The 10,636-nt window shown below is 39.2% G+C and overlaps 1 protein-coding gene across 9 annotated transcripts in view; it reads left to right on the top strand.

Annotated features, from left to right (window-relative positions):
* The window catches only part of LOC123517154 (cAMP-dependent protein kinase type I regulatory subunit-like), a 240,909-nt gene that overhangs the window by 224,409 nt on the left and 5,864 nt on the right, over window positions 1–10,636 (top strand). The window lies entirely within an intron of this gene.

The following is a 10,636-nucleotide window of genomic DNA, read 5'->3' as shown; positions in this document are numbered from 1 at the left end:
GCTGAAATTATAGATCAACAGATCATAGAAGAGAAGATAGCTGAGAAAGTGGTGAAGGTTATTAAGTCAAATGAGACATTGGTGAGGAAACTGTAGACAAAAAGAGATGTGTGGTGATATTTGGTGTGGAGGAGGATAAGACACCGAGTAAAATGGAGAGAGAAAAACATAAAAAGGTGATAAATAATATCATTAATGTGGTGCAAGAGGAGGAAAAGACCTAGTACAAGAAATAGAGGACTTCCATAGAATTGGAAAGTTCACAAGAGAAGGTATGAGGCCAATAAGAATCAAACTTAAGTCACAAAAGGATGTAGATGAATTGGTGGAGAAGTCATGGAGGCTAGCCCAGCAGGAAACAACAAGGAAGATTTGGTTGAGAAGAGATCTCGGTGAAAAGGAAAGAGAAATGTTAAATGAGTTGAGAAAGGAGGCTTTGAAAAAAAAATGAAGAGAGGACAGAAGAAGAGAAGAAAGAGTTTTCTGGAGAATCTTGGATATGAGACTGAGGAAGTGGTTCATAACCCAGAAAAGTACAGCAAGAAAGGACTAAAGAAACTTACATATGAGCGAAATGTAATGTATTCCAACATAAATGGAGTGATATCGGGATTTTAGAACTCAACGATTACTTGAGGACAAGAACCCAGATATTGTGGGTCTTACTGAAACAAAACTGAGAGAGGGAGAAGACCTGATGAAGGTTGGAGAAGGAAATATAACGTTTGGAAAAGAAATAGAGTAGGTAAGATGGGAGGAGGAGTGATGTTGCTGGTTAAAAAAGATATAAAGGTGGATCAAGTGAAAAAAGGTATGGGAAAGGCAGAAGTGCTAAAGATCAGAGCAGAAACTAATGAAGGAAAAAGAGGCACTACATAGTGGTGTACGTACCACCTAAGACAAATGCATGGTCAGTACAGGAATATGAAGAAATGATAAGTGATACAGGAACATGTCTGGAAGAAATGTTGGGTGGCTGTGAACGAACTATAATGATGGGAGATTTTAATTGTAAAGAGGTGTGTTGGGAGGACTGGTCAATGGAAGGATCAGAGACAACATGGGGAAATACACTATTGACACTGGCAATGGAAAATGTGTTAACTCAGTGGGTCAAAGAAGATACTAGGTTTGGAGGAGAGGAGCATCGTCAAGACTGGACTTGGTCTTTAGTACAGAGCCAATGGTCATTGAGGAGATGAGGGTGGAGTGCCCTTTAGCAAAGAGTGATCATGCAGTTTTGGAGTTCAAGGTGATAGACGAAGAGAAATCTAGAAGAAATGAAGAATATAAAGTGGGAAGATGGAATTATGCCAAGACAGATTTTGGAAACCTAAAGAAATTCTTTCAAGAGACAAATTGGATGAAATTCAAGAGTGCTAAGGGAGCAAATGAAAAGTGGAAGGAATTTATAAAAATATACAAAGAAGGTGAGAAAAAATTTGTACCAATAAGACAACATAGAGAAGTTGGAAAGCAGGACTGGTTTAACGATAGATGTGAAAAGGCTAGAACAAGAAAAGAGGATGCATGGAAGAGGTGGAGAAGGAAAAGACGGATTAAGCAGTGGGAAAGTTACAAAAGAGCAAGAAATGAATATGTGTTGATTAGAAGAGAAGAAAGAAAGAAACAAGAAAAGGATATAATTGATAAATGTAAAGACCAACCAAGGCTTTTTACAGACATGTGAACAACAACATCAAAAATAGAGAAAGTATTGAAAGTTTAGAAGTAAATGGAGTATACAGTGAAGATCCCAGGAAATGGCAGAGGCTATGAATGGATGCTTTGGAAGGTATTCACAAAGGAGACTGCTTTTGACAAACCACTGGTAATGGAACAGAAAGGGATTATGAAGGAGTTTCAAGTAACTGTGGAGGAGATCAAGAACATGATGGGGAGTTTAGAAGTGAGAAAAGCTGTGGGACCTGATGGGGTATCAGGATGGATTTTAAGAGAATGCAGGAGCAATTGGCAGAAAAAGTTTGTGAAGTAATTGATGCCTCATTAAGGGAAGGCGTAGTGCCCCAAGACTGGAAAAGAGCTAACATTGTCCCAATCTATAAATCAGGTAACAAGAGACCCATTGAACTATAGACCAGTGTCACTTACAAGTGTGGTAGCTAAGATGTGTGAGAGGGTGGTGAAGACTAGATGGACAGACTTCTTGGAGAAAAATGACATACTTTGTGAGTGTCAATTTGGTTTTAGGAAAGGGCGTTCATGCACGACAAACCTGATATGTTACTATTCGAGGGTGATAGATGTAATACAGGAAAGAGATGGTTGGGCTGATGGAATATATCTGGATTTAAAAAAGGCCTTTGATAAGGTACCACACCAGAGACTGATCTGGAAACTTGAAATGGTAGGAGGAGTGCATGGCAGTTTACTAAAATGGATGGAAGACTTTTGGTAGGAAGAGAAATGAGAACAATAATTAAGGACAGACCATCAGAATGGGGATTGGTGGAGAGTGGAGTTCCACAGGGATCAGTGTTGGCACCAGTAATGTTCGCAGTCTACATAAATGACATGGTGGATGGGGTGTCCAGTTATGTGAGCCTATTTGCAGACGATGCAAAATTGTTACGAAAAGTGAGATGTGACAAAGATTGCGAACTACTCCAGGAAGACTTGGACAGAATATGGAAATGGAGCTGTACATGGCAAATGGAGTTCAACACGACAAAATGCAAGAAAATAGAGTTTGGCAAGAGTGAAAGAAGAATCAGGAGTATGTACAAGATAGGAAATGAAGACATAAAACCAGTCATGAAGAAAAAGACCTTGGGGTGACAATTACCAATGACCTATCGCCAGAGAGACATATAAACAAAATAATTGGAGAAGTATTGAACTTATTGAGGAACATAAGAGTGGCGTTCGTATATCTAGATGAAGAAATGATGAAGAAAATAATTACTGCAATGATAAGACCGAGGCTTGAATATGCAACAATACAGTGGGCTCGAACTTAAAGAAACACATAAGGAAACTAGAGAAAGTACAGAGGGCTGCAACGAAAATGGTGCCTGACTTAAGAGATTTGACTTATGAAGACAGACTGAAAAGAATGCAACTTCCAACCCTGGAAAACAGAAGAAAGGGAGACCTGATAGCAATATACAGAGTGATGATTGGCATGGAAAAATGGATAGGGAAGATCTGTGTATGTGGAATGGAAGAATGTCGAGAGGGCATGGGAAAAAACTAAAATGGCCACTTATAGGAGAGATGTGAAAAATATAGCTTCCCTCATAGAAGGGTGGAAGCATGGAATAGTTTAGACGTGGAAGTGGTCAACGCAAGGAATATTCATGATTTTAAGAAAAAGCTGGACATTAATAGATATGGAGACGGGACAACACGAGCATAGCTCTTTTCCCGTATGTTACAATTAGGTAAATACAATTAGGTAAATACACACACACACACAAGGAAGCACATTGAGATGGATGAAGAATTACTTAATGGGAAGAGAAATAAGGACGATAGTTAAAGATATGAAGTCCAAGTGGAGAACAGTAGACAGCGGAGTGCCACAGGGTCAGTATTGGCACCAATACTTTTTCTCGTATATATAAATGACATGCCAGAGGGAGTGAACAGCTACATAAATCTGTTTATGGACGATGCGAAACTGTGCAGAGTCATTAAACAAAAGAGGATTGTGAAATACTACAGGAAGACTTAAACAAGATCTGGAAATGGAGCAAAAATGGGAGATGGAATTCAATGTGGACAAAAGCCATGTCATGGATATGGGAAAAAGTGAAAGACGACCAGTGGGAATCTATAAGATGGGAGATGGAGTAGAACTAGAAAAAGTAAAAAGGAAAAGGACTTGGGAGTGACAATGGAAGAAAATAATCAACCGGTTAACCATATTGATAGAATTTTCAGAGAGACGATAATTTGCTAAGGAATATTGGAGTAGCATTTCACTATATGGACAAGGAAATGATGAAGAAATTGATAAGTACTAAAATAAGACCTAGATTGGAATATGCAGGAGTTGTGTGGACTCCACAAAAGAAACACATAAGAAAATTAGAGAGACTACAAAAATGGCTACAAGAATGGTTCCAGAATTTAAAGGGATGGCATATGAGGAGAGACTAAAGGCAATGGTTCTACCAACCTTGGAGCAGAGAAGAGAGAGAGGATCTGATACAAGTTTATAAATTGATTAACGGAATGGATGAAGTGGATAATGAGAAACTGATCCTGAGAGAAGAATATGACTTTAGAAGCACAAGATCGCATAGTAAGAAACTAAGGAAGGGACGATGTCTGAGAGATGTTAAAAATTTAGTTTCCAAAAGATGTGTTGAGACTTGGAACAGTTTAAGTGAGGAAGTGGTATCAGCAAGAGTGTGAGTTTTAAAGAAAAATTGGATAAGTGTAGATATGGAGACGGGACCACACGAGCATAAAGCCCAGGCCCTGTAAAACTACAACTAGGTAAATACACACACACACACACACACACACACACACACACACACACACACACACACACACACACACACACACACACACAGGGTAGCTCAGTGGTTAGAGGCTGGCTTACAAGCCAGAGGACCGGGTTTGATTCTGGCCGGGTGGAGATATTTGGGTGTGTCTCCTTTCACGTGTAGTGTTCACCTAGCAGTGAGTAGGTGCAGGATGTAAATCGAGAGTTGTGACCTTGTTGTGGTGTGGTGTGTGCCTGGTCTCAGGCCTATCCGAAGATGGAAATAATGAGCTCTGAGCTGTTCCGTGGGGAACGTCTGGCTGTCTCGTCAGAGACTACAGCAGATCAAACAGTGAATTACACACACACACACACACACACACACTGCTCTCCATGGAGAGCGGACGTGCCTCCTGCTCAGAGTGGCATCTGACTACTCCACACGCTGAGCAGTGTGCTTGGGTGAGGGTCGTTATTGGTATTGAAGGCGGCGGGCGAGTGTGCAGAGTGAGCGTGGCCTGGTGGCGTGTGCATGAGAGTGGTCGGAGGTGTGAGAACCTCTGCACTCCAAGCGACAGAGCGGGAACTGCACAAGGGCCAGCCATAGCAGCCGCCTGCATCCCACCACACACACGTAGCTACCAGGCCTGGCCCCCAGTGACCATACACCCACATGCTCCCAGGAAGAGTGAAAAAAAAAAATGGATAGACTGGTAAGAAATAAATGACCAAATTCAAAATATGCCGATGAGGCCCAGGAGCAAAACCAAAAGTGGCCAGTCAAAGCATGAGTCCATCTTCAACAGGGCAACAATGCAAGGTAGATTGGTAATGTTGGAGAAGAGATTTGAGGAGTTGGTGAAGGAATTAAAAGTTCAGAGGAGTGAGGAGGAGCAGGATAGAGAATTCGCAAGGCTTTGAAGGAAAGAGTTAAGAGACTGGAGGAAAATGAAAACGATTGGTGGATGAGAATGCACACTTGAGAGTGGAGGTTAAAAATACAAGAGACGGTTGGAGGAGAAAATGGAGAGAGTAGTACAGGAGAAAGATGACTTTAAGGAAATGATCAGTGAGCAGAATGAAAGGTTTGAAAGGAATGGGAACTGAAGAAAACACAATGGACTGAGTCGAGGGAAGCAGAGATGGTTGGATTACAAGAAATAATTAAAGATCAGTTGAAGGAAGACAAAAAAGAAAGGTCTAAGGAACTGGTTAATGTTATGAAGAATAAGGAAACATTGATAAGAGAAATAGCAGAAAAGAAGAAGAGTGTGTTAATATTTGGGATGAAAGAACAAAATATAACATATAAGCCTAAGAGAATTAAGGAAGAATTAAAAACGGTAAGAGATCTGTTCAAAATCTAAATGATGATGAAAAAAAGACCTACAAGAAGTGGAAGAGATCCATAGACTGGGTCCGTATAAGGAGGGAGTGAGCAGACCGATTAAAGTAGTACTGAAGTCACAACAATCTGGAGGATATCCTATATAGAACATCAAAGTTAAGAGAGATAGAAGGTTGTAAAGAGGTGTTTGTGAGAAAGAATAGAAATGAGGAAGAGAGGAGAAGATATAAGGAATTGTTGGAAGAGGCGAGAAGGAAAAATGATGAGCGGTCTGAGGAGGAAAGAGAAAGTTTTTGGAGAGTTATAGGAGAGAGAGTCAGAAAGTGGTATGTGGAAAGAAGGAATGCGGAGAAACCCTAGAGGGAGCAGTGGGTGGACCGTAATGTATACTAATATAGATGGGATACTGTCAAGTAGATTGGAATTGCAAGACTATATGATGGTGGAGAAGCCTGATATAGTGTGTTTGACTGAGACAAAATTGCATGAAAAACAAAGGTAAATTTGGATAATAAATATAATATATGGAGAAAGGATAGAGAGTAAAGGTGGAGGAGGAGTTATGATTATGACGAAGAAAGAAAGAAATGTGGATAAGGTTTGGTATGGGAAGAACAACGCAGAAGTGATAAGCATAAGGATAAAAAGTGATGGAAAAGAATTAATAATCATGGTGACCTATGTACCTCCTAAAACAAATTCTTGGACATTAAGGAATACGACAATATGATCAAGGATACTTTACAGAGTTTGGAAAGTGTATTATCTGGAAAAGAAAGGTGATACTAGTAGGAGATTTTAATTGTAAGGAGGTGGATTGGGAAAATCTAGTAAGTGGTGTTGGAGAGGAAGCATGGGGAGAGAGATTTCTTAATCTAATGATGGAAAATATGATGGAACAGAGGGTGAAAGAAAATACTAGATATAGAGGAGATGATGAACCGGCTAGACTGGATTTGGTGTTAACAAGAGAAGTGTACCTATGTGGAGATATACAATGCAAATGTCCTTTGGGAAAGAGTGATCATGTGGTTATGGAAATGCAGATAGCAACAACACAGCGAAGGAGAGACAAGACATACAGGAGTGGTAGATTGAATCATAGAAGGATGGACACACAAAGTTTGAAAAATTATTTCATAAAATTAGATTGGGAGGAGATGTTACAAATCAGAGAAGTTCAATAAAATTATGAGATTTTTATGAAATATTATAAAGAAGGAGTTATGAAATTTGTACCAAAGTATAAACCGAGAGAGGAAGGAAGAAAGGATTGGTTTAATGCAACTTGTGTTAAGGCAAAGGAAAAGAGAGAGTGGCTTGGAAAAGATGGAAAAGAGCAGGAATATACTAAATAAGGAGAATTATAGAGTGGCGAGAAATGAGTATGTGAGGGTAAGGAGGAGGAAGAAAGAAAATTTGAAAAGATATTGTAGACAAGAGTAAGGAACATCCAAAATTGTTTTACAGGTTCATAAATGGTAAACTTAAAAGAGAGAGTCCATTGAAAGATTAAAAGGAGAGCAAGGGATAGTAGATGACCCTAAGAATATAGCAGAATTGCTAAATAATAGGTTTCAGCAAGTATTTACTAAAGAAACAATGTTTGTAAAGCCTCAGAATGTACAAGGAAATGTGCACATGGATGACATTAAGATACCTAAAAGGAGTTATATAAAATGTTGGAGGAACTTAAAGATGATAAAGCGATGGGACCAGATGAAGTTTCAGGAAAATTATTGAAGGAGTGTAGAGAAGAATTGATTGATCCATTATATGATATTATAAGGTGCTCATTAGAAACAGGGAAGTACCAGTAGAGTGGAAAAGAGCTGAAGTGGTGCCCATTTATAAGGGAGGCAGTAAGGAAGAGCCTCTTAACTATAGACCTGTGTCTCTAACAAGTGTGGTCGGTAAGATTTGTGAGAGGGTGATAAAGAAATATTGGATACGGTTCCTGGAGGATCATAAGTTATTATCGGATCATCAATTTGGCTTTAGGAAAGGGAGGTCATGTGTAACAAATCTACTGAGCTTTTATTCAAGAGTGGTTGACAAAATACAAGAGAGAGAGGATGGATGGACTGTGTATATTTGGATTTAAAGAAAGCTTTTGACAAGGTACCTCACATGAGACTGCTATGGAAATTAGAGATTTATGGAGGACTGAAAGGAAAAGTGTTAAAGTGGATGGAAAACTACTTGAGATGGAGGGAGATGAGAACGGTAATAAGGGATGCAAAGTCGGACTGGTTGGTGGTGGAGAGTGGAGTCCCACAAGGCTCAGTGCTGGCACCAATACTTTTCCTTGTATATATTAATGACATGCCAGAGGAGTAAACAGTTATATTAATTTGTTTGCGGATGATGCGAAGTTGTGTAGGTGTGTGAAGAGTGAAGAAGATTGTGAAATTTTACAGGCAGATCTGGATAAGATTTGGGAGTGGAGCAAGAGGTGGGAGATGGAATTTAATCTGAGCAAAAGTCATGTGATGGAGATGGGAAGAGTGGAAGACAGCCAAGAGGGTCATATAAGATGGGTGAAGGAGTAGTGTTGAAAAAGGTGGAAAAGGAAAAGGATTTGGGAGTGATAATACAAGACCATGGGCAGTTTGAGGCTCATATTGACAAGATGTTTGGAGAAACATATAATTTGATTAGAAATATTGGATTAGCCTTTCATTATATGGATAAATATATGATGAAGAAATTAATTAGTACGGTAATTAGACCAAGATTTGAATATGCTGGTGTGGTTTGGTCCCCTTATAAAAAGAAGCATATAAGGAAGTTGGAGAGATTGCAGGGAATGGCAACAAAAATGGTTCTGGAATTGGCATGAATGACCTATGAGGAGAGATTAAAAGAAATGAATTTGCTTACCTTGGAACAAAGAAAAGAAAGAGGAGATTTAATACAGGTTTATAAACTGTTGAATGGTCTGGATGAAGAGGATAATGAGCAAATGATGTTGAGAGAGGAAGATTTAAATAGAACTACGAGATCGCATAGTAAAAAGATGGCTAAGGGAATATGCTTGAAGGATGTGAAGAAATATAGTTTCCCACAAAGATGTGTGGAGGTGTGGAATAGTTTGAGTGAGGAGGTGGTGTCAACGAGGAGTGTGCATAGTTTTAAAGGAAAGTTGGATGTCTGTAGATATGGAGATGGGGCCACACGAGTATGATACCCAGGCCCTGTAAAATTACAACTAGGTGAACACACACACACACACACACACACACACACACACACAAAAACCTGAGCAAAAGTCATGTGATGGAGATGGGAAGAGTGGAAGACAGCCAAGAGGGTCATATAAGATGGGTGAAGGAGTAGTGTTGAAAAAGGTGGAAAAGGAAAAGGATTTGGGAGTGATAATACAAGACCATGGGCAGTTTGAGGCTCATATTGATAAGATGTTTGGAGAAACGTATAATTTGATAAGAAATATTGTATTAGCCTTCCATTATATGGATAAAAATATGATGAAGAAATTAATTAGTACGGTAATTAGACCAAGATTGGAATATGCTGGAGTGGTTTGGTCCCCTTATAAAAGAAGCATATAAGGAAGTTGGAGAGATTGCAGAGAATGGCAACAAAAATGGTTCCGGAATTGGCAGAAATGACCTATGAGGAGAGATTAAAAGAAATGAATTTGCTTACCTTGGAACAAAGAAGAGAAAGAGGAGATTTAATACAGGTTTATAAACTGTTGAACGGACTGGATGAAGTGGATAATGAGCAAATGATGTTGAGAGAGGAAAACTTAAATAGAACTACGAGATCGCATAGTAAAAAGATAGTCGAGGGAATATGCTTGAAGGATGTGAAGAAATATAGTTTCCCACAAAGATGTGTGGAGGTGTGGAATGGTTTGAGTGAGGAGGTGGTGTCAGCGAGGAGTGTGCATAGTTTTAAAGGAAAGTTGGATGTGTGTAGATATGGAGACGGGGCCACACGAGTATGATACCCAGGCCCTGTAAAATTACAACTAGGTGAATACACACACACACATTCTGAGGTCACGGGGAGGGACTGGGCATGGACCAGGAGGGGAGGGTCAAGTGGGTGGAGCTTTAAGGCTTAGTTTTTGAAGGAGTTTAACCAATCCAAGGGAACCTGAAGCCTTCACCTGGTGTGGATCTGCCAGGTATTGCTACTGGAAAATATATGGGCTAAGATGGCAAGGAGTTTACAGGTCGCAACTGTACAAGTACAAAAGCACAGTAGGAGAGACCCCATTAGGTCCATAAGCCTTCTGAGAGTTTAGGCCAACGAGGGCATGGAAAACATCATTACGAAGAACTTTAATTGACACACCATTGACTCAATACACCATATTATACTAAATAATTTGGCATTCTCATTAATATATTTTTTTCACTATAAAACTTCCAAATTTTCATTAACTGAATAACTTGCAGATTGAAATACACAATGTAATGAATTCCTTTTTAAGTATCGGTTGTATTGACAGAAAGTCAACCAATACCGATACTGGTACCCTTTAAAATGGATCAATACTTGCAATACCCATACATTGTTACATCTCTAGATATATGCATTGTTGATATTCCTGTGTGCAACCATCTTTTACAACAGTTAATTACTATTCAATAACCTTATATTTATATACAACTCCTTGTACCAGGAAGTTTGATGCTGCACAGATTTTCTACTTTTCCAGATGGTAACATTTCATAACATGAGCAATGAGTGACTGGAGTCATTTATTACAAAATTTTCTGATGAGCTCCTTTATATATTTGTAGCAATGATTTTGTATTTTTTAATATTAAATCAGCTGGATTTCTTTTATTATC

The sequence above is a fragment of the Portunus trituberculatus genome, chromosome 41 (assembly GCF_017591435.1).
Source record: "Portunus trituberculatus isolate SZX2019 chromosome 41, ASM1759143v1, whole genome shotgun sequence".
Lineage (NCBI taxonomy): Eukaryota > Metazoa > Arthropoda > Malacostraca > Decapoda > Portunidae > Portunus > Portunus trituberculatus.
Note: the sequence above shows the minus strand (reverse complement) of the source record. Positions and strands in the feature narration are given on the sequence as shown.